Consider the following 27,370-nt stretch of genomic DNA (forward strand, 5'->3'; position numbering starts at 1 on the left):
GATCATGTTTTTTAAACACCTGTTATTGTTTGCATGTCTCACATTGGTGGACATTTGGAGAGTTTCCTTTTCTTTTGCTTTTACACATTGTAAGAAATCTTGTACATGCACCTTTCATATGAGTGTTAAATAGATACCTAGGACATCTGCACTGCAGCAGATATTGCCAAATTACCCCCACAGGAGTCGTACCCATTCACATTCCTACTGGTGATGCACAGGAGTGCACATTTTCTACATTTTGACCAACAGTGTATGTTATCAGACTTTATGGACTTTGCCAATCTGATGAGTAAAGATGTTATTTCATTCTATTTGCATTGTCTCATTGCTGAGTAAAGTTGGGTATCTCCTTTATATATACTTTAGTTATTTCTGTTAATTCTTTATAACCTGTTTGTACCTTTTATTCATTTCTCTGTTGGGTTGTTGGCTTTTTTCTTGTTAATTTGTGGGTATTCTATATAGTAAAGAAATAGTTCTTTAATATGAGATGCATGTAATTTTCTTTGATTTGTCTTTTGATTTTGTATACTGAGGCTTTTGACATGCACAAACATTTCATTGTAGGTGGGCATATTTAATTATTTTTTAAATCTGTGATTTCTATGCTTTTTGTCATGGTTGGAAAGGCCTTTCTTATTTTAGGATTATATAATAATTATCCCTAATCTCATCAAGTATTTTTTAACTATTTTTTTAAATTAACATAGAGTCACAGGAAGTTGCAGAGGTAGGACAGAGACATAATGTGTATTCTTCGCTCAGTTTCATTTTTATAGCTTTATTTTTTTACATTTAAATTTTAGATGCATCTGAAATTTATTTTAGTTAAGCCATAGATACCAATTTATATATTTTTTACCAATCTGGTACCCATTTGTCCTAATACTATTTATTGAATAATCTGTTTTTTCCCCAGTAATTTAAAATGCAGATGTATTATGTGCTAAATTTCAGCACATAGTGTGATTAATATTTTAAATATTTAAAGTATCACAATTTGAAGAGAAGCTGAACTGTTAGTGTATATTTTTTCAAGAGCTACCTGTTGAGGCGACCAGTGCTGGCCTTGTTTTAAAACCCTATATTGGTGAAATTTGGCCCATTTGTCTAGAATTGCCTTTGTGGGGGTGCAGGTTGTGCTGGGCTACAGCTGGATGACAGCCATTCCTTGGCCTCCAGGAGTTCATCTTAGCTTATCATCCCCATCTGTTCAGGTTATCCATGCAGTGAATGCTCACAAAACATTTCTGAGGGACACACTGTATTATCCTCGATTTTGTGTACGGGAAGTAGAGACTCAGAAGGATTCAGATTGCCCGGACCTCAGGCTGTAGAGTAAGACGGCGGAGTTTAAACAGGTTCTGGCCTTGTGGTGAATATTATCCTGAACTGTATTCCAGGATGTGCCTCGGATCTGCCGGAGATGTCACTTCACTCCACTGGTCTGGGATAAAACCGCTCGGCACAGTGCAGTTCCGCTGCTCCATCTCTGTTTTAGCCAACCTAAAGGCTTTCAACGTTTTCAGTTTCTGCTTTTCAGTGAAAAGGCTAAGCAAAGATAGATGGCTCATCTACTTATTTAATTATCCGAATTTAGGGGGTAGGTTTAGGTAATTCTTAAATTCTTTCCCAGCTCCATGATTCTAAATCTGTTCTTTTTCTTTTCTTTCTTATCTTGCTAGTATCTCCAGAGTTTTATGTTCCCGTATAGGAGAGAGTGAATAAAACATTTAAGGAATGACAAGTATTTTCATGTGGGTTATTTAGAGGGAAAACATGTAAGAAATTCTTCAATCTAATTAAAAATCACAACTGCTAGGGGAAGTCATGTGGGCTGGTATTGGTAGAGTAATGGACTTAATTTCCATTAATTACGTTAGCTTGCTAGCATACATTTGAAGGCCACCATTTAAACTCTGTATGTGCTTTAGCTTGAAGTTATCCATTTACACGCCTTGTAAGGCCCTCTTACATTTTCCTGTTAGCTGCAATACAGTCATATGGTGTTTTTCATGGAATAGGGATTTTAAGGGGAGTAAAGCAGGTGAGTCTCCCACTCTCAATTTTTCATTTACTGTTAAGAATCATTGCTGTAGCGCCAGTTGATTTTACCCATTTCTGTTGGAAGCCATCTCTCTATGAGTTCTCCATGGATAGCCCTCAAACTGACCAATTTGGATACCAGATACAAAAGTCCTTTAGTGTTTGGTGGGGAGGAATATGTTCTTTGGATTTAGTGAGTTAATGCAAGGCCAGCCATGCCCAAGAAACTGGTTCTTAAACTAGAGTACCAGTTCATTCATTTAAAATTGGTTGTATATTTATGTAGACAAAATCAAGACCAAGCGAATGTACAAGTAGATAATTCTGCTCAGGAGATCCAAGTCTAGGTAAGAAGGTTGTTTGGTGACATTAAAGCAAAAAGAACTTGATTAATCTCATCTCCTCTCTAGAGATGATTCTGTCTCTTAAAACCTTCCTTCACATCCTTCTCTCTGTGCAGTGCTGAAAAACCCTGGTGAGTACTTCACCAACTATGTTTTGGACACTTCAAGGGGACCTCTGTCTTTCAGTTGGCATTCAGTTTTACATCCCCTTCCTCAATTTCAACAGAACTGTCACAACCTACTGGAGTCTATCCACCACATAAATTTTACATTATTTCTTTTCACATGAAGGGTGGCATCTAAGTGTAATCAGTAGGTTGGCTGTCTTTCATTCCCAGTCTTTAGCTCTTCATGTAAAGACCTTCAACTCTATATTAACCTCAATCTGTAGAGGTGAGTGGTTGATGCTTCTAGATTTTATCCCTGAATTTAGAGATGTATATCCCATTGGGGGAACTTGAACTTTCTATTTCTGAGTCTACCTTTACTCCTTTCTGAGACTTTTCTACATGGTGATTAGCAATATGTGAACCGCAAGCCATCTTAGGTTGAAAGTCAGTAATCAGGGAAGCTGGAATGGATTGTAGTAACTTTCTTTTAAGATATTCCCAGGTTAGTTTCTGAAGGGTACTGTATCTTTTTCATCAGCCTAGCTCTTACATTTTGAATGGTCTGTTCTGATACAACTTTCTCCAGGAAGACTTTCTTGATCTATGTCCATGACTGTGGTTTCTAGGCTAGAGTAACTACCCTCTTCTTACCTTTGCTGCTAAAGCTCCCTAGGCTTATTGGTATTATAGAACATATGCTATATATTGTAACTGTTTACTTGTATGTGAACTTAAAGAGAGCAAGCACTCTTAGTTCAGTCCACATTTTGTTCTTTTTTTTTGCTTTTTAATTGTATTTCTCCCCTCTTTTTCCATTATCATTTAGTTCTATTATATCCCCCTCCCCCTGAAATCACTACCTTGTTGACCATGTCCGTGAGTCCTGTTTCCTTTTTGCTCAAGCCCTCCACCCCCTAACTTTCCCCCACCCACTTAGCTGTCATCCTGATCTCGATGGGTGAGTCTGTATTTTGCTTGTTAGTTCAGTTTGTTCATAAAATTCCACATGCGAGTAAAATCATATGTATTTGTCTTTCTCTTACTGGCTTATTTCACTTAGCATATCACTCTCCAGGTCCATCCATGCTGTCACAAAGGGCAAAATTTTCTTCTTTTTTATAGCCGAGTAGTATTCCATTGTGTAAGTGTCCCATAATTGTTTTATTCTCTCATCTACTGATGGACACTTGGAAAGCTTCCATATCTTGGCAATTGTACATAGCACTGCAATAAACATGGGGGCACTTATGTTCTTTCAAATTAGTGTTCAGGGTTCAGATATGTTCCCCAAAGCAAGATCACTGGTTTGAAAGGCAGATCCATTAATTTATTGAGGTAACTCCATACTGTTTTCTACAGTGGCTGAACCAGTCTGCATTCCCACCAATAGTGCAGAAGGGTTCCCCTTCTCCACTCGCTATTCTGACAAGTGTGAGATGATATCTCATTGTAGTTTTAATTTGCATTTCTCCAGTGATTGGTGATGTTTAACATCTTCCCATATGTCTATTGGCCACCTGTATGTTCTCTTAGGATAAGTATGTTTTGGGTTTTTCTTCATTTTTTAATTGGATTTTTTTGTTTTTGTGGTGCTGTATTTTAAAAGTTCTTTATACATTTTGAATATTAATTCCTTATCAGCTGAATTGGTGAATATGTCCCCCCATTTTGTGGGCTGTCTTTTTATTATGTTGATGTTTTCCTTTGCAGTGCAAAACCTTTTTAGTTTGATGTAGTCCAATTTGTTTATTTTCTCTTTTGTTTCCATGGGGAGATATATCAGATAAAATATTGCTATGAGTAATGTCCAAGATTCTGATGCCTATGTTTTTTTCTATGACTTTTATGGTTTCAGGTCTAACATTTAAGTCTTTAATACATTTTGAATTTGTTCTTGTGTGTGGTATAAGAAAATGGTCTAGTTTCACTTTTCTGCACATATCTGACCAATTTTCCCAGCACCATTTATTGAATAAAGTACTTTTGGCTCATTGTATGTGCTTGCTTCCTCTGGCGAATATCAATTAACTGTAAAGGTGTGGGTTTAATTCTGGGCTCTCTAGTCTCTTCCATTGATCTATGTGTCTGTTATTATGCTAGTTCTATGCTGTTTTGATTATTATGGCCTTATAGTATAGTTTGATATAGGGTAGCGTGATTTCTCCAACTTTGTTCTTTCTTAGGATTGCTGTTGCTAGGCGAGGTCTTTTGTGGTTCCATATAAATTTGTGAAATATTTGTTCTGGTTCTGTGAAATACATCATTGCATTGTTGATAGGAATTGTGTTAAGTCTATAGATTGCTTTGGGTAGTATGGACATTTTAATGATGTTAATTATTCCTATCCATGAACATGATATGTGCTTCTGCTTATTTGTATCTTCTTAAGTTTCTTCAGTATCTTATAATTTTCCAAGAACAGGTCTTTTACATTCTTGATCAGGCTTAATCCTAGGTATTTTATTCTTTTTGAAGCAATTGTGAATGTGGTTGTTTTCTTAATTTCCCTTTCTGTTAGTTTGTTATTGACATATAAAAATGCAACTGATTTCTGAATATTAATTTTGTATCCTGCTACTTGGCTGAATTTATTTATCAGTTCTAGTGGTTTCTTGGTTGAATCTTTGGGGTTCTCTATGTACAGGATCATATCATCTGCAAATAAAGACAATTTTACTTCTTCCCTTCCAATTTGGATGTCTTTTATTTCATCTTCTTGTCTGATTGCTGTGGCTAGGACTTCTAGTACTATGTTGAATAAAAGAGATGAAAGTGGACATCCCTGTCTTTTTCCAGATCTTAAGGGGAATGGTTGTAATTTTTGCCCATTGAGTATGAACTTGATACTGGATGTGGGTTTGTCATATGTGGCCTTTATTATGTTTAGGCATATTCCCTCTAATCCCACTTTTCTGAGAGTTTTTATCTTAAATGGGTGCTGGATTTTGTCAAGTGCCTTTTCTGCATCTATTGATATGATCCTGTAGTTTTCATCCCTTATTTTGTTGATGTGGTGAAGCAACGTTTACTGATTTGCAAATGTTGTGTCAACCTTGCATTCCAAAAATAAATCTCACTTGATTGTGGTGTATGATCGTTTTGATGCATTGCTGTATTCAGTTTGCTAATATTTTGTTGAGGACTCTAGTGTCTAGACTCATCAGGGATATTGGCCTGTAATTTTCTTTTTTTCCCCCTAAGTGTCTGTATCTGGTTTTGGAATTAGGATAATACGGGCCTCGTAAAATGAGCTTGAGAGACTTTTCTTCTCTTGAATTTCTTGAAATAGTTTGAGAAGGAGAGATGTTAGTTCTTCTTGGAATATTTGGCAAAATTCACCTGTGAAGCGATCTGGTCACAGGCTTTTGTTTTGGGGGGAGTTTTTTTATTGCTGTTTCAATTTCACTAGGTATAATCTGTCTATTAGATTTTCTGATTCTTCCTGATTTAGTTTTGAAAGACTATGTTTCTAGGAATTTATTCACTTCATCCAGGTTGTCCAGTTTGTTAGCATATAGTTGTTCATAATATTTTCTTACAATCCTGTCTATTTCCTTGATGTCAGTTGTTGTTTATCTTCTTTCATTTCTGGTTTTATTTATTTAGGTCCTCTCTCCCTTCTTGATGAGTCTGGTTAAGGGTTTGCCATACTTGTTTATCTTTTCAAAGAACAAGTTTTAGATTCATTGACATTTTGTATCATTTTTAGAATCTAGTTCATTTATTTCTGCTCTGATCTCTATTATTTCCTTCCTTCTACTTCCTTCTACTTGCTTCTACTTCCTTCAAAGTGAGTACTTTGAGCTTTGTTGTTCTTTTTCAACTTCTTTTAAGTATAAAATTAGATTGTCTACTTGAGCTTTATCTTGTTTTTTGAGATAGGCCTGTAATACTATGAATTTCCCTCTTAGATTTGCTTTCCCTCTCTCCCACAGATTTTAGATTGTTGTGTTCTCATTACCATTTATTTCAAGGTATCTTTTGATTTCTTCCTTGATCTCATTGTTGACCCATTCATTGTTTAACGACATATTATTCAGATTCCATGTGTTTCATGTTTTTTGGTGTTCTTCTTGTGATTTATTTCTAGTTTCATAGCACTCTGGTCAGAGAAGATGCTTGATATGATTTCAGTCTTCTTCAGTTTATTGAGACTTGTTTTGTGTTCTAGCATGTGGTCCTTCCTAGAAAAATGTCCCGTATGCACTCAAAAAGTATGTATATTCTGCTGCAATGGGGTGAAATGCTCTGAACATATCAATTAAATCCATTTGATCTGGTGTGTCATTTAAGGCCACTATCTCCTTGTTGATTTTATTTCTGGAAGATCTATCCATTGAAGTCAAAGTGATGTTAAAATCTCTGACTGTGACTGTATTTTCTATGAATCTCTCTTTTTATGTCTATCAAGGTTTGCTTTACATATTTAGCTGTTCTTATGTTGGGCATGTAAATATTTACTGTAGTTATAAACTCTTGAAGCATTGTTCCCTTTATCAGTATGTAGTGTCCTTTTTTGTCTCTTGCTGTATAGGTTTGGTTTCAAAGTCTGTTTTATCTAAGGATTGCTCTCCCAGCCTTTTTTCCCCTTTCCATTCACATGAAATGTCTTTTTCGATCCCTTTACTTTTAGTCTGTATGTATCTTTCAATCCGAGGTAGGTCTCTTGGTGGCAGCATATGTATGCGTCTTGTTTTCTTATTCATTCAGCTACCCTGTGTCTTTTGGTTGAAGCATTTAAGCTGTTTACATTTAAGGTGATTATTGATAGATATATATATTTAGTGCCATTTTATTGTTATACTATTTTTCTGTCTTTTTTTCTTTCTTTCTCTCTTTCTTCTTCAAGCAAGCCCTTTAACATCTGTTGCACTATTAGTTTGGTATTAACAAACTCCTTTAGCTTTTTTGTTGCCTGGGAATCCTTGCTGGGTAAAATAGCTTGTGTTGTAGATCCTTACTTTTCATCACCTTGAATATTTCACACCACTCTCTTATGGTCTAAAATGTTTCTCTTCAGAAATCGGATGAGAGTCTAATTGGTGTTCCCCTGTATGTAACTACCTGCTTTTTAAAAATCCTTTAGGATTCTTCCTGGTCTTTAAACCTTGCTATTATAGTTATGATGTGTCTGAGTATAGGTCTCTTTGTGTCCAAGTTGTTTGGGACTCTCTAGGCTTTCTGGACTTGTGTGTCTTTTTCCTTCAGCAGATTATGGAAGTTTTCAGTCATTATTTCTTCAGATAGGTTCTCCTTCTCTTCTCCTTCTGGTATTCTCATCATGTGAATGTTGTTATGTTTCATGTCATTCCCAAGGTTTCTTAAGCTCTCTGCATTTTTTAAAATTCTTTTTTCTTTTCATTGCTTTACTTGGCTGTTTCTTTTCTACCTTGCCTTCCAAATCACTGATTTGATCCTCTGCTTCATCTAACCTACTATTTATTCCTTCCAGTGTATTATTTATGTTAGACATTGCATTCTTTATTTCTGACTGGTGCTTTTTTATGGTTTCTATACCTTTTATCATGCTGTTGAGTATACTTATAATTATTACTCCAAACTCTCTGATAGATTGCTTGCCTCCATTTCATCTAGTTCTTCTGGGTGATTCTCTTGTTCTTTCATTTGGAGTCTGTTCCTCTGTCTTCCTATTTTGGCTGCTGCTTTGTGTCTGTTTCTATGTATTAGGTACATCTGCAAAGGCTCCAGTGTAGGCCTGTGTCAGTACTGCTTGTGACTGGCCCTGGGCAACCCGTTTGGAGCTATTGGCTATCCATATTGTGTGGTTCCCTCTGCTGAGCCTGTTTGTGTATAGAAAGAACCAGGCTGTACATGATGGCCAGCTTTAACCAGCACTAGGCCCTGGGGGAAGGTCAGCTAAAGTCTCAGAGCTCCCAGGGATCCACCTCTGTCTGCAGGGTTTCTCTTAGGCTTAAATCGTTTAGCCGTTTTCCTCAGTAGCAGGGTTTAAGCACCATAATGTGGGGTAGAATAATTTCTTGGGTGGAGCTATTGCTCCCCCTCAGGCTGTTGCCACTTGAAAAGGAGTGCTCTGTTTGAGAAAGCAGGCTCCTGCAGTATGGGGAAAGATTCAGCAAAGAGGTCCTGATGGCTGACCATTTAGTTTTCTCCCCAGAGCCAGCAGCCTCAGACTCTCCTCATGTATCTGTAATCCACTCTTCCCTCCCTTTGCAGGAGCCCAGAGTAAGTGCCTAAAAGTAGAATTTTGGCCCTTCAAGAGGCTCTCTGTGTGTCCAGCTGTCTCTCCCTGGCAGACAGAAACGCATCTGCTTTTTACAGCTTGTTGTTATCTGGGTTCTTTTGCCAGTCTTGTTGCTATAGGCTGGGGGGCCCAGCTTGGGGTTTACACCCCACACTTCTCAGTGGGAACCCCCTGGCTACTGAAATATCCCTCTAGAACTTCAGCTGCCACTGTGGGAGCCCAGCTAGCCCTCTCCTGCCTCCTCCACACTCCCCACCAGCCACAATTTGGTGAAGTGTTTTTTTTCTATCTGTCTGTGGCTATAAGGCTTCTCTGCAGCTGTTGTTCAATTTGTTATTCAGGATGACTTTTATATAATTTAGTTGTAATTCCAGTTTGGTTCTGGGAACAGGTTAGTTTAGCTTCTACTAACTCTTCTGCATCTTGGTTCTCCTAGTCCACATTTAAAAAATAGCTCTAATGAGATGAAATTCATATTCCATAAAATTTACTCATTTAAAGTATACAATTCATCGATTTTTAGTATGTTCACAAAACTGTACAACCAGCACTATAAACAATTTTGGAACAAAGAATCCCAATAACCATTAGCAGTCACTCCCTGCTCCCTCCCCACCCCCAGCTCCCCAGTTCTCCAGTCCTATTCAGATACTACCCTACTGTCCTATCTCTAAGGACCTGCCTATTTTGGATATTTAATGTAAATGAAAGCATGTAATATGTGATGTTTTGTGACTCACTTCTTTCACTTAGAAGTGAACAAGGTTCCTCCGTATTGTAGCATGAATTAGTACTTCATTACTTTTTACTGTGGAATAATATCTTATTGCATGCTTATACCACATCATATTTATTGTCCCCTTAATTGATGGCCATTCAGCATTTTTATACTTTTTGATTACTATAAATAATGCAGCATGGGTATTTATATGCAAGATGTTTTCAGTTCTCTTGGGTATATACCTAGGAGTAGAATGGCTGGGTCATATGGTCCCTCTCTGTTTAATATTTTAAGGAACTGTGAAGCTGTTTTCTACAGTGACTGTAGCATTTTACAATCCCAAGAGTAAAAGGCATGAGTATTCTAACTTGTCCACATCCTTGCCAACACTGGTTATTGTCTGCCTTTTTGATTATGCCCATCCTGGTAGGTATGAAGGGGTTGGTCCACTTTTTATTTTAATCCTCACCTAAGGATATGTTTATTGATTTTAGGGAGAGAGAAAGAGAGAGAGAAATATTGATGTGAGAGAGAGAAACATTAATTGATTGCCTCCCATATAAGTCCTGACTGGGAATTGAACCTGCAATCTAGGTATGTACTCTGACTGGATGATGCTCCAGCCAGCTGAGCCATCCAGCCAGGGCAAGGGTTGGTGAACTTTTTTCAAGGGGATAGCCACTTGAATCCCCAGCATAGGGCCTGTTGGTTGATTAGCTAAGTGTGTCCTGCCATCTTGCTCCTCTCACCACCTTTTGCACTGGAAACCTCTGTGTTGGAGTGGGTAAGCATAGACCAGAGTCCTGTTGAACTCTGCACACCTGCTCTATTATCCTGCTCTGCAAGATAATAACTGTGTGATCAGAAGCAAGTTACTAAACTTCTCTGAGCTTCAGTTTCCTTATTTGTAACAAGGATAATGTACCTCTGTTTTGTGTTTATTTTCATTTTTATTGAATTTATTGGGGTGGCATTGGTTAATAAAAATTATATAGGCTTCAGGTGTACAATTCTATACCTCATCTGTATGTCATATTGTGTGTTTACTACCCCAAGTCAAGTCTCTTTCTATCACCATTTATCACTCTGCTACATACCCTTGTACCTCCCTCCTGCCCACACACTCACCTTTCTCTTTCCCTCTGGTAATCTGTTGTCTGTGTCTATGAGAGTTTGTTTTTTTGGGGGGGGGCTTAATTTGTTGAGAATGGTTTTTCTTCACCTTTTTCACCCAGTCCCACAACCTCCCTCCCCTCTGACAGCTTTCAGTCTCTTTTTTATCTATGAATCTGTTTCTATTTTGTAGTTTATTTTGTTCATTAGATTTCACGTATATGTGAAATCCTATGGTATTTACTTTTTCTGTGACTGGCTTATTTTTCTCAGCATAATGCTTTCCAGGTCCATCCAAGTGTCCATCAGTAGATGAGTAGATAAAAGTAATGCTACCTCTTTCTTAGGGCTGCTATGAGGATTAAATAGGTAATGTGTATAAAAAACTTCACACTATACCTGGCCCAGAGTCCTTGATAAGTGGATGCTGTTGTCATTCTCTTGAATAACTTGAGGAGCTACACCCTTGCCTCAGGAAATAGGCTACAGTTGATTTTGGATGTGCCTAGTTGGCACTGCCCACGGCATGCTGGATCAGCTTCCTTTCCTTCTTCAAGCAAACTGCCTGCAGTTTCGTTAGAGGATCTGTACACATCTGTTTAGTTGTTTGAGCAATACTCTGTGATGATTGTGAGGCCTTTCCAGAAAACTGATGGTCATGTGTGGTTCTGCTGCTTCCTTATGAATTTCTAAGCTTTAACTGACCCATTTCACACATTTGCTGGCTTCTATGAACTCATGTTTAAAATGGTTTTCTTCTCAGAAGCACCAATTTTTAAAACTTTAATCAAGACAGCTTTTTAATTGCAAAAATCCCCAAGATTGAAGGTTTCATGTTGACTCAGGTTGATCTGGGCGCCTGAGCAAAGCTCTTCCGACCTTTGTCGGAGAAGTTGTTCAGCAGAGCTGGTTGCCGCCTTGCTTTTGAACCTCTCGGTAGCTTATGAAAACAGAGGAACTGCTTTCATCTGAGGGACACAGTGGCAAAGCTCCCATGGCAGGAAGTGTCGTTCTTATAAACCTCATACATGGTGGTCATGAGGGAGACCTTGGGATTTTGTTTTTCTTGCTCACACTTTATTATGATTTCATGATTGTCTCAGTGTTTTTACCGGAGAGCTAAACCTCTAAGAGAAATCAATGTGACACACTTGCCCTTAGGTACCTTTCTTATTCAGCCCCAACCCACTTGTCCAGTTTTAGTGGCAGCTTCCTCTGTACAGATCCTTTCCGTTGGACTAAGGGTCTTGTAACAGGCACTGTCTGAAGTTTCCAAGTCTTCATCTCTGTTTGTAAAAAGAATGTGATGGGAAACAAACCAAACAGTTGGTGACTTTGGGGGTTAGGACAGAAGGAAGGGGACAGGTGGGAAATAGCTTACTAGAAAAACAAAATGATTTGAACATTAGAGAGCAGAAGGAAGTGAACTTGAGTGGGGAGAATAGAGTCAGATGATAGAGATGAGAACTTGGGGCTTTATGTGACTTATGATAGGGAGTCATATTATGTGGATGTATCATTTGTATATATTCTTTAGAAGGAGAAAAGATGATGAAAGTGGTATTTTAGAATTTGTTTTTCTATAATAGCATTTAGCCCAAGCATGAATTAAAAAAATTAGAGTGGAGTTAGGAGATGTTCAGACATAGTTGCAGTAATACAGGGAGAAGTGGGGTTCTTTTTGGTTGTTAGCAGTGAGAATAGTGGAGAAATCTTTTATTTAAGAAAAGTAAAGCTTGAAGATTAGAGGTGAAAAAACAGAGTCAAAGAGGATCCCATTGTTTTAGATCAGAAAAAAAGTTAAGCCATTAGCATCAATGAAGGTGTTGGACAAAGAAGGCAAAGGGTGGAAGGTGGAAATTGGCAAAACTGGTGCCTTTTGGGACTATTAGTTTCCCTGGGACAGTGAAATACTTAAGTTGCAATGTTTAGTAGCAGTTGGAAATAGTGACCTCTAGCATGAATGAAAGGTTGGGGTTTGGATTCAGATTTGGGTCTCATTAACATAGTATGAGGAGTTAGTAAATAAAAAGAAGAAAAAGTGCCAAAGGTTGAGGGGAGAAACCCCCAGTGCAAGGGTATGAAGAAAAGAACCAGCCGGATGAAATGATTCAGGGCTGAACAATGGAATGGCATAAGGCCAATTAGAAGAGGGGTATGTTCTGAAACTCAAAGCCAGGGCTTCAGGAAAAGGAGAGGTCAGCAAAGTGGGACTACAGCAGAGTAGATAAGAACTCAAGCAAAAGCCTTTGCAAGAGGGAGATTCCCAACCTTTGTGTATAGCTCCAGCGAGAGCCAACACCTTTAACTACGTGTGATGGTTATCTGCAGTCACGCTGTCCTTCAAGCACCCTCTGGAAATGCTAGTGTCCAGAATCCCCGAAATGCTAGTATCGTGAATCACAGTATGATGGATTTATTAAAAAATGATTCCTCTCCCTTATTTCATTAGCAGAGACCTGTTTCTTGTTTTTTCTAGTTAGGTTTAGCAGCTTGTCTACTCCAGTCTAGCGAGGGGCTTATCACTAGTGCTATTGCTCCATCAGCAAACGTTATAATTGGGTAAACTTTTCCTATTACAACACATGTTTCTTGATGAAAATGAACTATATATCCAACAATAAGTTTTGCTTTCTATTGTCAGACTTATTGGCAAGGATCCCTTTGTTACTTTGCACTCTTCCCTTTTTCCTCAAGATAAGTTTTTATTGTTTATATCTCTTATTTTTTCTTTTTTCTAGGATTTGTCTTAGATTAAGATTGAAATAAGGTGAATAGAGAAACATTCTCAGTAGAGAATACAGAAGGAAAGCTAGGGGCATAAAATGGGTAGCATGTCAGTGGTGGCTTGGGGAAAGGATTTACGGAATAAATGAGGAGATGTCACATTGTTACTATCCTTGAAACTATTGTCAGCCTTCTCAGAACTCCACTAATGATGTTTGAATGGGAGGTATAAGATCAACACACTTATAGCCCTGGCTGGTGTAGCTCAGTGGATTGAGCGCAGGCCTGAGAACCACATGATCGTGGTTTGATTCCCAGTCAGGGCACATGCCTGGGTTGCAGGTTAGTTCCCAGCAGGGGACTCACGAGAGGCAACCATACATTGATATTTCTCTCCTTCTCTCCTTCCCTTCCCCTCTAAAGATAAATAAATAAAATATTTTTTTAAAAAAGATCAATACACTTATTAGAAGTATGGTTCAAGGTTATAGCCCTAGTTGGTATGGCTCAGTGGATTGAGTACAAGCCTGTGAACCAAAAGGTACCCAGTTCAATTCCCAGTCAGGGCAAATGCCTGGGTTGTAGGCCAGGTTCCCAGTAGGGGGTGTGCAAGAGGCAACCATACATTGATGTTTCCCTCCTCTTTCTCCCTGCCTTCCCCTCTTGCTAAAAATAAATAAATTAAATCTAAAACAAGTTATATTCCTAAATTCTGTTTGGAGGAATCACAAACTCCACAGCTCAGATGACAGATTGGAAGACATTCAATACATATTGCATCTTTCTTAGGTCAGAAAAAAAGTAAAAATAAAGGTGAAATCCTTTGTAGTGTAAGTGATGTGATTTAGTTGTGGGGCTCCTTTTTCTTTATTTCTTTTTATTATTGACACAGGGCTACATTTTTACCTAATCATTGATCACCTGATATACTGAACTCTATCAAAAAGGAGTTCCAGATGACAAGAAGGTAGTGTGATAGCTATGTGGCTATCAGATATTTGGAATTCATAGGTGATAAATATCTCTTGAAAGCTATTCCGAAAAGATGTTATATGGCCTTAATTACTCTGAAGATTTTGGAACTTATTTATGCCAAATTTTTTTTTCATAGATTTTATTTCACTTAAAATTTCAGATACATACTAGATTTACATTTGGTCAGATTAGTAATATAGTAGAAAGGGTAAGAAAACATTTTTATGTGCAGTTTGACTAATTATAAATTTATCAGACTTTACAGTATTGCATCTTTCTATTTACTGTTCAAAAGGAAAAACACACCAAATTTTGAAGAATTTATATTAGCAATAGCAAGAAGTGTGTTCCTGGTCAAGCCCATCTAGAGCAGTACTAAATTTTGGTACTTTTTGTACTGGGGCAAGTAAAATTCAAAGTTGAAGCTGGCCTGGGATATAAAACTCATATGAAGACAAAGGTTGCCTTTGCATAACTTACCCAGATCCCAGTTCCTCAGTTTCTGATCTTTATTCTTGTTATGTCAATATTTGCCTTTCTAAAACAAAGTATAATGAGAAAGAGTGAGAACTCTCAAATTAGTTCTGCTGCTTAACCAGGAACCAAGTTAAATGAACTAAAAAACTCTTAAGTCAGTAAAGAGAAACTTAACTTAGAATGCTTAATTTAACTCTACTATCTTTTATACTATGTGCTAATTTAACTATACTATCTTATATACTATACATGATAACATAGTATACAAGTTCTGTCTGGAGAAAGTCCAACCATTATTAATATAATCAAAATGGTTTGTGTGATATCAATATAACCTGGCAGCCAAGGAGAGTGGGCTAGAATGCACTTGTGTGAACAATGACACCTTCACTGTACTAGTCAGGGCAGTAGACGCTATTTAGTGAGCATGTGTACTGTGTGGCTGTTGCATTCAAAATGACTGAGCTAGCAGAGCAACTAATCTGTATCAAATTTTGCATGAAGCTTGAACATTCCTCCATGGAAACTATTTGAATGATTCAGAGGGTCACAGCTGTGGGCACCTGGTGATTGGCAGCTTCATCACAACAGTGCTCCTGCATCATATCTCATGCAGACTTTTTGGTGAAACATCAAATCACCCAGGTGACTCAGCCCCCCTACAGCCCAGATTTGGTGCCCCGTGGCTTCTGGCTTTTCCCAAGACTAAAATCTCTTTTGAAAAGGAAGAGATTTCAGACTGTCAGTGAGATTCAGGATGATATAGTGGGGCAGCTGATAGAGATTGGGAGAACTGTGTGACGTCCCAATGTGCCTACTTTGAAGGGGACTGAGGCATTGTCCCCAAACGTTGTCCTGTGTACAGCGTTTTCTTTTTATTTCATATCTTTTCGGTGTCTCTGTTTTTCACATTATGTGGCTGGATACCTTCTAGACAGACAATATACAAGATAGACTCAACAGTGTCTACCGCCCCCACTGACTAGTACAGTGAAGTCATCATTGTTCGTGCATGTGCATTCCAGTCCTCTCTCCTTCACTGCTACGTTAAATTAATATCACACAAACCATTCTCATCATATTAACAATGACTGGACTTTTCTCACACAGACCTCAGTGTATAATACACTCTCTCTATATATACTACTATATATAATACACATACACACACATACTCTAATTTAAATGTATTATGTCTTCCTTTACGCCATGAAGATTTGGTTAAATGGTAATAATTCAAATGAATAAAAAACAACTAATCTTAATCCTAGAGTTTTTTAAAAAGTGCAACTGATCTTCATGAAAACATATTCTTCAAGTTTTTCAGAACCAAATTCCATTAAAGAAAATCTTTTGAGAAGTTCAAGTACAGCTTCTCAGTACAAGTCAAGAACACAAATAGACTGAATAAATAGTGAAAAGCTGAAAAGTTCCCCTTGCCACATGAGTTATTTAAAGATGAATGTCTTATTTGTTTATGTGTCTAACTTAAATTTGAGGCTAGGGAATTTGGGCCTTTCTCCCGGCAGTGCAACAAAATTTGATCACCAGCTATCATAATTTCCTTTGTTGATTGTTGATACCATGACATTTATTTCTAATTGCACCTGCCCTGGGTTAGCTTGGTAAGATAGAAATTTGCATATGGCAGTCTTCCCACCCCACCTTACTGGAACTTACAGAGTTTAAGTGACACAAGCCATGTCTACAACTAAAATAAAATGCAGCACAATGACTGTCAAATATAGAACTACAAACTGGAGTGAGAACCACAATTAACAAATTAACAACCTGTGTGGCTTGGATATCCAGCCTGTCAGGATGGATGCCAGCCATGATAAACTGACGTGGTAGTCCCAGTCCCAAGAGCAGAATGTCAGCACTGGTGACATACTATGCTGTAGGATTGCACAGTTTGTGTAATTCAGAAATTGATTCAGCTGCATAGTAATATAGGGTAGTGGACTAAGCTATTACCAGTTTTGAAGAGAAGGATGTTTCTACCTCACAAATTCTCCATTAAATCTCTTTATGCAGAAATTTAGATAAACCATAGACCAATAGCCAAGCAGTGGGATTAGAAAAACCCTTATGTGTAAAAAGCCTCTAATGAATGCGTGAACTCACTTTCGCCCTTACCCTTCAGTGTGTCAGTGTTTTCACCCACGAATATGAAATGAAGGTGAGTGTGAAGTATTAACACGTAGCCGGGAGAGGACCCTAGGGGAACTGCCCAGGCTGGGCTGACCTGCTTCTGTAGTTCTCATGCTCCAGAACGTTTTCCTTCAGACTTTAAGAAATGCTTTATTTTATCTTCTTAAGTACATAAAACACTCACTCAAGAATTCATTTGTGTTAACAAGCATTATCTTTAAACAAAACCAGAAGATGGTAGCTCAGTGTTCTCTTCTAATTGTGGTTGAAGGACCACCTATGGGAATGACATTGCCTTTGGGGGAGGCCCTGGAAATATGGCTCTCCACCAAGTATCTCAGGAAAGTGGAATGTACATTGAAGTGTAAGAATTGCTCTCCTACTCTAAATAATAATGAAATTGTTTTCTTTCTAGTATCTGGACAACATGAGTTGAAATTTAATAATTTCACTTTTTTATTTGGTGTTTGAGAGATTAGGTAATTATGCCCTCAGGACATTTTCGGTGGGATTACATCTTGGTAGGTAGTTGTATTCAGGGATTTAGGGCAGAGTGAGATCTCTGGGTATTATGAGGTTTGTCTTGAGGCCCTAGGAAAAGTGTGCTCTTTCTCTCTGCTGTGCTGAATACCTTCCTATTCCTTAGAGCCAGAACTCCAGTTAAAAACGTTATTTACTCACATTGTGAGCTGAGTCAGTATTTGTGGCTTGTCTGGAAAACTAAATGCCCATTACACTTTGTTTCAGTGGAATACTTTAAATTTCCAAACAACTAAAATTGCACTTCAGAAACCCCAGGTTGAGTTACAGGTGTTGAAATAGGGACTTTCTGTGCCTGCCTGCCTTGCAGTTGTGGCCCAGGGATCTTTCCTTGAGGCTATAGTTTCATTGTCTTCCTGCTTTGTTCTGACTTCCTGTGAAACCAGAGTTCTCATCTTAGACATATGCACACGTGTACAATTTTAACCTCTCCCTCACTACCAATTTTCCCTTGTCCCATACATATATATTCAGGATGTTTTCATCTCTTTTAAAGTATAATGTCCATTTTATTTTTTCCAGAGCACTTTTCTTCAGTCCTTAAGGACTTAGCTCCTTACACGGGCTTTGGTGGAGGCTGTGGGCCACACCTGTAGGTCTAAATCAGTGTGGGGGTGTTCGGTTCTTCTTGGCTTCACTAGGATGATTCCTGATTACCTTACTGTGAGTGGTGCACTCAACTCACACAGTAATGTAGTTTCACACCCAGCCTGGGAAGCACGAAGGAGATGGAGACACTAGCTTTGAAAATGTCCCTGATGGCTGCAGCCTCTGTATTTCAAACAGCAAACTTCTTTGCTGCTTTGCATTTGTCCCTGGCTTCTCTTTCTGTTTCCTAAGCATGGGTGTTTCCTCCTATATCATTCATCACATATATTTATACTGCTGTCATATTATCACCTCTTGTTATTTGCAGTTAACGATGACCTTAATCCTGAGCTCTAATTCTGGATGTTCCTTCAAGTTAGAGGAACGTTTTCACTTGTGGTTTTAGTTTGCCTGTGTGCTGGCACAAAGTACCACAAACTGCATGGTTTAAAAAACAGAAGTTTATCATCTCACAGTTCTATAGGCTAGAAATTCAGAAAAAGAGGTTGACAGGATTGCGTCCTTCTAGTAGCTGTGAGAGAAGGATCCATTCCAGGCCTTGGTTTGTAGATAGTGATCTTCCTGTTCTTATTGTGTCTTTTTCTGCGCATGTCTGTCTCCAAATTTCCCCTTTTAAAAAGGATACCAATCATGTTGGATTCGCCTAATGACTCCATTTTAACTTGATCACCTCTGTAAAGACACTCTCTCCAAAGAAGGCCACATTCTGAGGTCCTGGGGGTTAGGACTTCAACATAGTGATTTTGAAAGGACAGAATTCAACCCATAACATTTGATCATTCACTCATACCATAAAAATTTTCTGCTATGTGCCAGGCGCTAGTCTAGCATTGGGAACACAAAGATAACGAAGCTCAGTCTCTTTGCTCTTGATGAGGGGAAAGGTAACAATTAGTAAGCAGGCATCTGCAGCGCTATGCAATACGTGCTATCATAGACGAGACAAATAGCTATGAGAACACCTCAGTGGGACACCTGATACTGACTGCCTGATTGAATCAGGGGTGACTTCTCAAAGGAGGTGATACTTACATTAGATGCTTCCCAACAGGATGCAATCGCGTGTAATTGTTCTCCCTGCTTCCACACCACACCCTCAGTCACCCAGCCCTGTAGTCTATCACCCAGTTAATCTTTCCAAACACCATTTTGATTAAGACAGTCCCTGCTTGAGAAACCTATAATGATCCTTCAATGTCAAGAACTAAGTCCAAAAAATTCTTTAGCCTGGCTTTTGATTCCTCCATAATCAAATACTATCTCTGGAATCTACCCTTCCTGTCTTGGTCTTTCTATTCTCTGTACGTTACCAAAATGGACTAACACTCTGGAAACACACCAGGAGCTTTTCTCTAATTTCATGGAGTCAAGATTTTTGTTTCGCTTTCTACTATTTTACTGGCACCTAAAACAGTGGTTGGCACATAACAGATACTTAAGAATATTCATTGAATAAACAAATGAATGAATTTCCCCTGGAGGTCCCCCTGCCTGTGATGTCTGCCTCTTTCCTTTTCCAGGTGCACATATTTTTGCCTACTGAAATCTTATTCTCAAAGCTCGGCTCATGTATCCCCTCCTTTATTATCCCTTTCTTCCGGGTCACGTGCCAGATGTGAATCTTCATTTCGAGAGGCTGTAGGATTCTGTGTGAACCATTTGTGTTACCTCGCATTCTGCTTTGCATTTTAGATATCTGTTTGGCACGGGTTTATTTTTCCTGCCAAATTGAAAGTTGTTTGAATTCAGGGACCATGTTTTAAAAATAATATTGTGGACTGTTCAGCACTTGCTTGCATAATAACAGATGCTCAGAAAATACTTTTTGTTTGAAGAGAAAATAAATGAGAGAAGTATTGCATTTACTTGAACAAAAGTAGAGAAGAAGGCCTAAGAGATGGGGTGTTTGTTCTTGCCCTGCCTTTTTTTTTCTGATTTTATATTTTAAAATTCACTCAGCAGATTTTTATTGAGCATCTATTTTGCTCAAGGACACAGACACAAATAGGAATTAAACTGCCCTTGAGGTACTTATCACTTCTTACAGAAAACCAAGTCCCACTGCTTCCAGTGGTCACTGTAGTCAGTCTGGTGGGTCATATATGTACTCGTATAATGTTATATTTCCCAGAGGCATCTAATCTGGACACTTTTTCAGGTGCTTTTCTCTTCTCAGACTTACTCATTGCATTTTTTAGAATCTTTCCTGGTGTCGAAGCTTCCTGAGGGCAAGGTCCCATTTTTATCCTACTATCCTTTACTACCTAGCACTGTTTTAATATCTGCTGGTGATTTGAGCAGGTCCTTCGTTTGCCCTGAAAGTTCTCTGACTCTTCTCTAAGTTTTCCCCATCTCTCTAATTATAGAATTCTGTTTGGGGACCAGAGATTCGGCAAGTGCATTGATTGACCTACTTAGCCTGAGAGGTCTGCTGTCTTCATAAATAACATTAAGCACAATAAATAGCATAGGTAGCATTTTGCTGAATATTCACCATCAATTGTATTTTCTAGTGGGGACTGTTCCTGGTATCATTGGTTTCTAGGACTCTGTTTGTAACAAGTTGTCGTATTAACATGTTGAGGTTGTTAAATGAACATCTGATCTGAAGTTTGTCTGCCTCTTTGCTCAAATTCATGAGTTATGATTGTGCTGCAGAGCTCAAACCAAATAGGAATGTAATCTGGACTGGCGTGGAGGGTCATGCATATATAGTGTTGTATTTTCTAGAGGTACTTAATTTTAATAGGTCCTTGTATTAAGGGAAAGTGAAGACATGAAAATTAAGATGAAATAATGGTAAGGAATGGAGAAGATGATAAAGGCATTTGTTTTGAGGTCCTGCTTGACATAGAAGTTACAATTCTTAAAGCTGATTAAAGGGCAAGCCTGGGTTTATTCCTACAGAGAAAGCTTTGATGAGTACAATGATGCCACTGTTGTTGGTGGTGGGAGACATCCATTGTATTTAAACCTGCCGTATACCGGTCAGAACCACGCGAGTTCGTGGAAGTGGTATAGCAATAATTACACATGAGAGTTCAACCTTACACTGTCTGTGTTTATGTGTTTATCGTGTATTATCTATATCATCAAAGAGACTGTGGTATAAGATAATTCTAAACAGCAGATATGTAAAAGTCACTAGAAAGTCTTAGGTGGTGCTACACAGCATGTTTAACACATTGATCACATTTTGTTAAAAAACAAAACAAAACATTGAGATCAGTTTATTCTGTGTCCTTATCACCAGGATGAGTAGAGTGCACTTAGATGGATGGACTCACGGCCTGAGCTTCATTTCATATTTGAACTATCACTGCAGAATAAGCCCTTCAAGTCACAGATACAGCAGACACTGGTTCTTGGAGATCACTTCCTTTCTGTCTTGTGGGGTAATGACTCTTCTCCCTTAGTCCAGGATACTCCTTCCTCCCCGAAGCCGTGCGCTTCCCCATGGGACTCGGGGGAACTGGTAGTAAACACAGTACCAGCCACCCTAAAGAAGCTGTGTGGTCCCAATTCTTTTTCTGGGTTTGGTGTAGATACTGGCATGTGACACAGTTCTGGGAGGGGAATTTGAACGGCTTCAGGGAAGCACTGGGGAGGGTTTTGAAGCTCCTGAAAAAAGACACAAGACCATTTCAGTGTTCTGGATGAAGGAGTATGAAAATGTGACATTTTGGAATGATTGCCACCATCTTATATCAAGACAGATATTAACAAACTTAGAAGAAATCTACCTACCTTTCAACTACTTTTTCCGTGAAATAATGCAGCTCCTTACTGCTGAAGCCATTTTGAGTTGAGTGTTCTGATGCTTACAGATGAAAACATCCTCACCGATAAATCACATTCCCATTCGAAAAATGGAAAGTTAGGTGTTTGGTATCTTTATATGATGAGATTTGTGCTGATAATTTTGTTTGCCTAGAACACAAGACTTATATTCTAGTTTCCTCTAATTTACTAAGACCTAAGGTGCAGCAATGATTTTCTCTTTTACAGATGCTTGAGAACATCAAGCTTATTTCATCCTCAAAATAGGAAGTTAGTTTCCTTATACCCTGGGTATACGTGCTGACTCAAAGATCTGCTCCCAGATTTCACAGCTCCCGTGAGTTGTGTTGAATCATCGGGGAAATCTCCAATGTTGACTGCACCTCCTGTTCCTGTGCCTGCCCTTCTTGACCCAGTTGCCTTATCATATCCAAGTGACATTCGTTAACTGAATCTTTTGTCACGATTTCTCTGCCTGTCCTGATACTGTGCATGTTGTCATGTCCAAGAATGGTTTATGCATTATCGAGAAGAGATTGCCAAACCCGGCCCACATCAGGCTCTCCCCAGACATATTAATTACATCCAAATCTCTCTCCAAGTCTGGCAACCACTGTTGTAAGGGACATAGAAGACAGGAAAACTGTACCGACCTGATCGCATATCTAAACTAAAGGGTGTCAGACCTCATCTGACAAAATCAGCCATGTAAAAACAAAATTTCTTTACAGCTTAATATTTAATATAGGTTTCTTTATTTTTTGAGGTGGTAGGAACTTATTTCATTCAACTCTAAACATGATGGGTCCTCTCAGCAATTTAGAAAAAACTTAGTTGGGAGGAGGAGTTTTTTTAGTCCACTGTCAACATTACCATCCTCTGAGATGCTGAGGGCCCCATCGGGCTTTTGACCACTTGTCCATGAGGGTCTGTGTTGTCGCTGGCTGCAAGACTCCATTTTCTGTAGCTCTTCTGCAATACTTCCTTGTGGAGGTACTTAGACTTCTGTGCTGCTTTTGCTTCACAATGGAGAAAGAGAAATTCTCTGTGGCTGCCTAAGGCCCCATCAGCAACCTGTTCAGCTCTACCCAAGCAACAGAGCCTGACCTCTTCTGCTCTCTGTTCCCATAAGCCTCCTGGGCACCGCGCCAGGGCTGTTGTCCTCTTGTACTAATTGCTTTTCTTTGACAACCAGCCCTAAAGGCTGAAGTGTACTCTTCTTTGCTGGGAGGCATGGAAACCTCAGTGGTTTCCTCCTGAGTCTCTGGTGTCTGTGCTCTTGAGATCTGCTGTATGGCTAAGTGCCTAAGCTGTGTAACTCAAAAGCTAGGATAAAACTTTCTGTTTCTCTGCCCTCTGCTGTCTATTTCATTCGCAAGGCAGTTTGCACAACCTAGCTATAAAATAGAAATGGCCAAGAGTATGTGTGTGAGAGGGGGAAGAAAAGAAATCTGAGGGAGAAACACATGCATGTACACACACAAGAAACCTTAAAATAACACAAAATCCTGTATGGCAGTTATAACGAACCTGTATTTTTGCTTCTGCAGTGTGTGACTGTGTGACTGTGTGAGTGTGATTGCCATCTAGGAAAGACTGTCATACGGTCAGGTGGTATGCAGCTTTGAGAGCTCAAATCTTAGGGTGACCCTCCCCCAACTCTACTCTGAGAACAAGCAACATTAGGTCCGTTTTCTCCATATTCCTCAATTGCTCATCCTCTCCAGTCTTCTTAAAACAGACACTGAACCAAAGGAAAACAATTACATGTGGTTAAAATGCTGGAACATGAACACAAAGTAATTAACAAAATTGAAAAATGTGTCATTTGAAATAAATTTCACTGAGTCTATTTCACATTTTATATTCACTGGCTTTTAATTGGCATTTATAATGATAAAGATAAAAGGATTTAAACTAATATATTGTATGTTAAATAAGTGTTTTCCAGTTACCTCTGGCAACTATACATTTATTCCACTAATATTGCTACAAGCTTAAACATTTCTGGATTTGTTCCATTGGAATTGCCCTCATTTGGCTAACCGTAAGTTGAAAATGTTAGTAATAAATTATCATTAATCCCACTTTCACTCTTCTCACAGTGTAGTTTACCTTGATCCATTTACCTCCAAAACCATTCTTGTGCTTAGTTATGAGTTTGGTTTTTAGAAGCAGTGTACAAAGGTTTTTTTCTCCCTTGAAGCCATTTAATGAAATTTTTAAAATCTCTGAAATTGATTGGTAAATAAAAGCTCAAAAAGTGTTTTGAAAACAGCATCACTGAAATAAATGTATACCGTATTCCCCCCTTATTCTCAGTTTTGCTTTCTGTGGTTTTCAGTGACCTGCTGTCAACCACGGTCTGGAAATATTAAATGGGAAACTCCAGAAATAAACAATTCATAAATTTTAAATTACACACTGTTCTGAGCAATATTATGAAATTTCATGGTGTCTCACTGTCCCTCCTGGACAGTACCTTGCGCAGCATCTCCCCTTCACTTTGTCTCACCACGCAGGCACCATGTCATTTCATAGCATCACAAGAAGAAGGGTTAGTGCAGTGCAGGTAGATATTTTGAGAGAGAGAGAGAGACCACATTCACATAACTTTTATTTCAGTACATTCATGTGCGTTCTATTTTATTATTAGTTGTTAATTGCTTACTGTATATAATTTCTTTTTTCTTTTTAATATATTTTATTGATTATGCCATTACAATTGTCCCATTTCCCCTCTTCATTCCCCTCCACTCTGCACACTCCCTCCCCCCACATTTCCCCCCTTTAGTTCTGTCCATGTGTCATAAGTTTCTTAGCTTCTACATTTCCCACACTACTATTGCCCTCCCTCTATTTCCTCCCCACCGTCTATGCTATTTATTCTCTGTACCTTCTCCCCCGTTCTCCTCCTCCCACTCACCTATTTCTAACCATTCATGTGATCTCCATTTCTATGGTTCTGCTCCTGATCTAGCTGTCCTCTTAGTTTGCTTTTGTTTTAGGTGTGGTTGTTAAGAACTGTGAGTTTGCTGTCCTTTCACTGTTCATCTTTTTTATCTTCTTTTTCTTAGATAAGTCCCTTTAACATTTCATATAATAAGGGCTTGGTGATGATGAACTCCTTGAACTTGACCTTACCTGAAAAGCACTTTATCTGCCCTTCTATTCTAAATGAAAGCTTTGTGGAGTAGAGCAATCTTGGATATAGGTCTTTGGATTTCATGACTTGGAATACTTCTTTGCAGCCCCTTCTTGCCTGTGAGGTCTCTTTTGAGAAATCAGCTGACACTCTGATGGGAACTCCTTTATAGGTGACTGTCCCCTTATCTCTTGCTGCCTCTAGAATTCACTTCTTCATTTTAATCTTCGCTAATGTAATTATGATGTGCCTTGGTGTGTTCCTTCTTGGGCCCAACTTCTTTGGGACTCTCTGAGCTTCCTGAACTTCCTGGAAGTCTGTTTTCTTTGCCAGACTGGGGAAGTTCTCCTTTATTATTCAAATAAGCTTTCCACTTGTTGCTCTTCCTCTTCCCTTCTGGTACCCCTATAATTCAGATGTTAGAACATTTAAAAATGTCCTGGAGGTTCCTAAGCCTCTCCTCATTTTTTTTTAATTCTTGTTTCTTCTTTCTTTTCTGTGTGGTCATTTCTTTCTTCCTTTTGGTCCACTCCCTTGATTTGAGTCCCAGTTTCTTTCCCATCACTATTGGTTCCCTGGGCATTTTCTTTCGTTTCAATTAGTTTAACCTTCATTTGTTCCTCTAATTTGTGCCTAAAATCAACCAGTTCTGTGAGCATCCTGATCACCAGTGTTTTGAACTGTGCATCTGATAGGTTGGCTATCTCTTGGTCACTTAGAATTATTGGCTCTGGGGCTTTGAGCTGTTCTTGAGCCATAATGTTTTGGTCTGTTTGTGCCTGTTACAGATGAGGGGCAGAGCCTTAGGTGTTCGCCAGTGATGGGACAACCCAGGTCACTGGGTTGTGCTGCTGTATATGGGGGTGAGGTCAGAGAGGGGCAATGGCATTTGTTTTGCTCTCTCTCAGATTTCGGTCCCCTCTGCTGCTTCCTACAAGCAAATTGGGCCCTTCTGGTGCTGGTTCCTGGATGTGTGGCTTATGCCCACTCCAGGACCCTGTGGGTCTCTCCAACAAACTCTCTGTGAGCCTGGGAGCTTCTCCCAGCACCTCAACCCCGAAAGTTTTTCCAATTGGTGCTTTTAGGTTCTAACTTCCTGTCGCTGGGACCCTAGCCTGTGCGGTCTGTCTCACCGCTTGCTCCTTCGCCTGGTTTATCTGCAGGCGAATGTGTGACCGTGGTCAGCCAGCTGCCTTGCGCCCTCATTGGGTCTGCCCGTTGCCACCCCAAACCTGGGATCTGGCAACCGCCACCTGTGTGCCTGGGTCAGTCCGGACGTTTTTTCCAGCCCGACCCCGCTCCACCAGCTGCTGACTCTACCCCTCCTACCAGTCTGGCTAAACGGTTAGTTGTTGTCAGANATGTGTGCTGGGACCCTAGCCTGTGCGGTCTGTCTCACCGCTTGCTCCTTCGCCTGCTTTATCTGCAGGCGAATGTGTGACCGTGGTCAGCCAGCTGCCTTGCGCCCTCATTGGGTCTGCCCGTTGCCACCCCAAACCTGGGATCTGGCAACCGCCACCTGTGTGCCTGGGTCAGTCCGGACGTTTTTTCCAGCCCGACCCCGCTCCACCAGCTGCTGACTCTACCCCTCCTACCAGTCTGGCTAAACGGTTAGTTGTTGTCAGACTTCAGTACAGTTCAATTTTCTGTGTTTTGGTTGCGGTTTTGTTACTAAAACTTTGTTGTCTTTAAGCTTAGTTGTGCAAGGAGGCACAGTGTTTCCACCTATGCCTCCATCTTGTTGTACACAATTTCTAAATTAAACTTTGTCATAGGTATGTATGAATAGGAAAAAACATAGTACCTATAGGGTTTGGTGCTGTCTGTGATTTTAGGCATCCACTGGGGGTCTCAGAACATGAGCTCCATGGATAAGGAGGGGCTACTGTAATTGCCAAAGTAATTATTATGAAGGAAACTACTCTGATTTGGACAAATAAATGTTGGTAGTTTACTTTAAACCAGTGGTTCTCAACTGGGAAAGACTTTGCCTGCCTCCCATGGGGACATTTGCCAGTTTCTAGAAAGCTCTTTGGTTGTCTCACCTGGGGAGGCAGAGTTCCTGGCATCCAGTGGGGTCGAGGCCAGGGTCAGTGCTAAATACCCTTCAACGCTCAGGACAGCTCCTCACAACCATGAATTGTCTGGCCCAAAATGTCAATACAGCCAAGGTTGAGAAATGCTGTTTTAAATGAATAAATTATTACTTTAAGTTATTTTCCACAATTGAATATACTTAAAAGTTTCTGGTGCCCTTTCCCCAGTCTCAGTCTTCCTAAATCAATGGCACAGAACAAATGCAAGTATACAAATCTTTCTGTCCAGTGCTCAAGTTCATAACCTCTTTGGGGCTGTTTCAGAGGGCATGGGGTGGCGGGGGACAACCGGTTCCAGTGAGAAAAC

At 39.4% G+C, this 27,370-nt stretch overlaps 1 protein-coding gene across 3 annotated transcripts in view; it reads left to right on the forward strand.

The window, feature by feature from the left end:
* ELOVL7 (ELOVL fatty acid elongase 7) overlaps window positions 1-27,370 on the forward strand; it is a 79,843-nt gene that overhangs the window by 24,145 nt on the left and 28,328 nt on the right. Inside the window, exon 1 of one of the 3 annotated variants that reach the window (XM_037062895.1) lies at window positions 21,377-21,593. The exons of the other annotated variants lie outside the window; for them this stretch is intronic. The gene's annotated coding sequence lies outside the window, so the exon portion shown is untranslated. Of the gene's footprint in view, window positions 1-21,376; window positions 21,594-27,370 lie in introns of those variants that run through there. 3 annotated transcript variants of the gene reach the window in all.

The sequence above is a fragment of the Sturnira hondurensis genome, unplaced genomic scaffold, assembly GCF_014824575.4.
Source record: "Sturnira hondurensis isolate 20B ecotype Veracruz unplaced genomic scaffold, ASM1482457v3 Scaffold0014384, whole genome shotgun sequence".
Classification (NCBI taxonomy): domain Eukaryota; kingdom Metazoa; phylum Chordata; class Mammalia; order Chiroptera; family Phyllostomidae; genus Sturnira; species Sturnira hondurensis.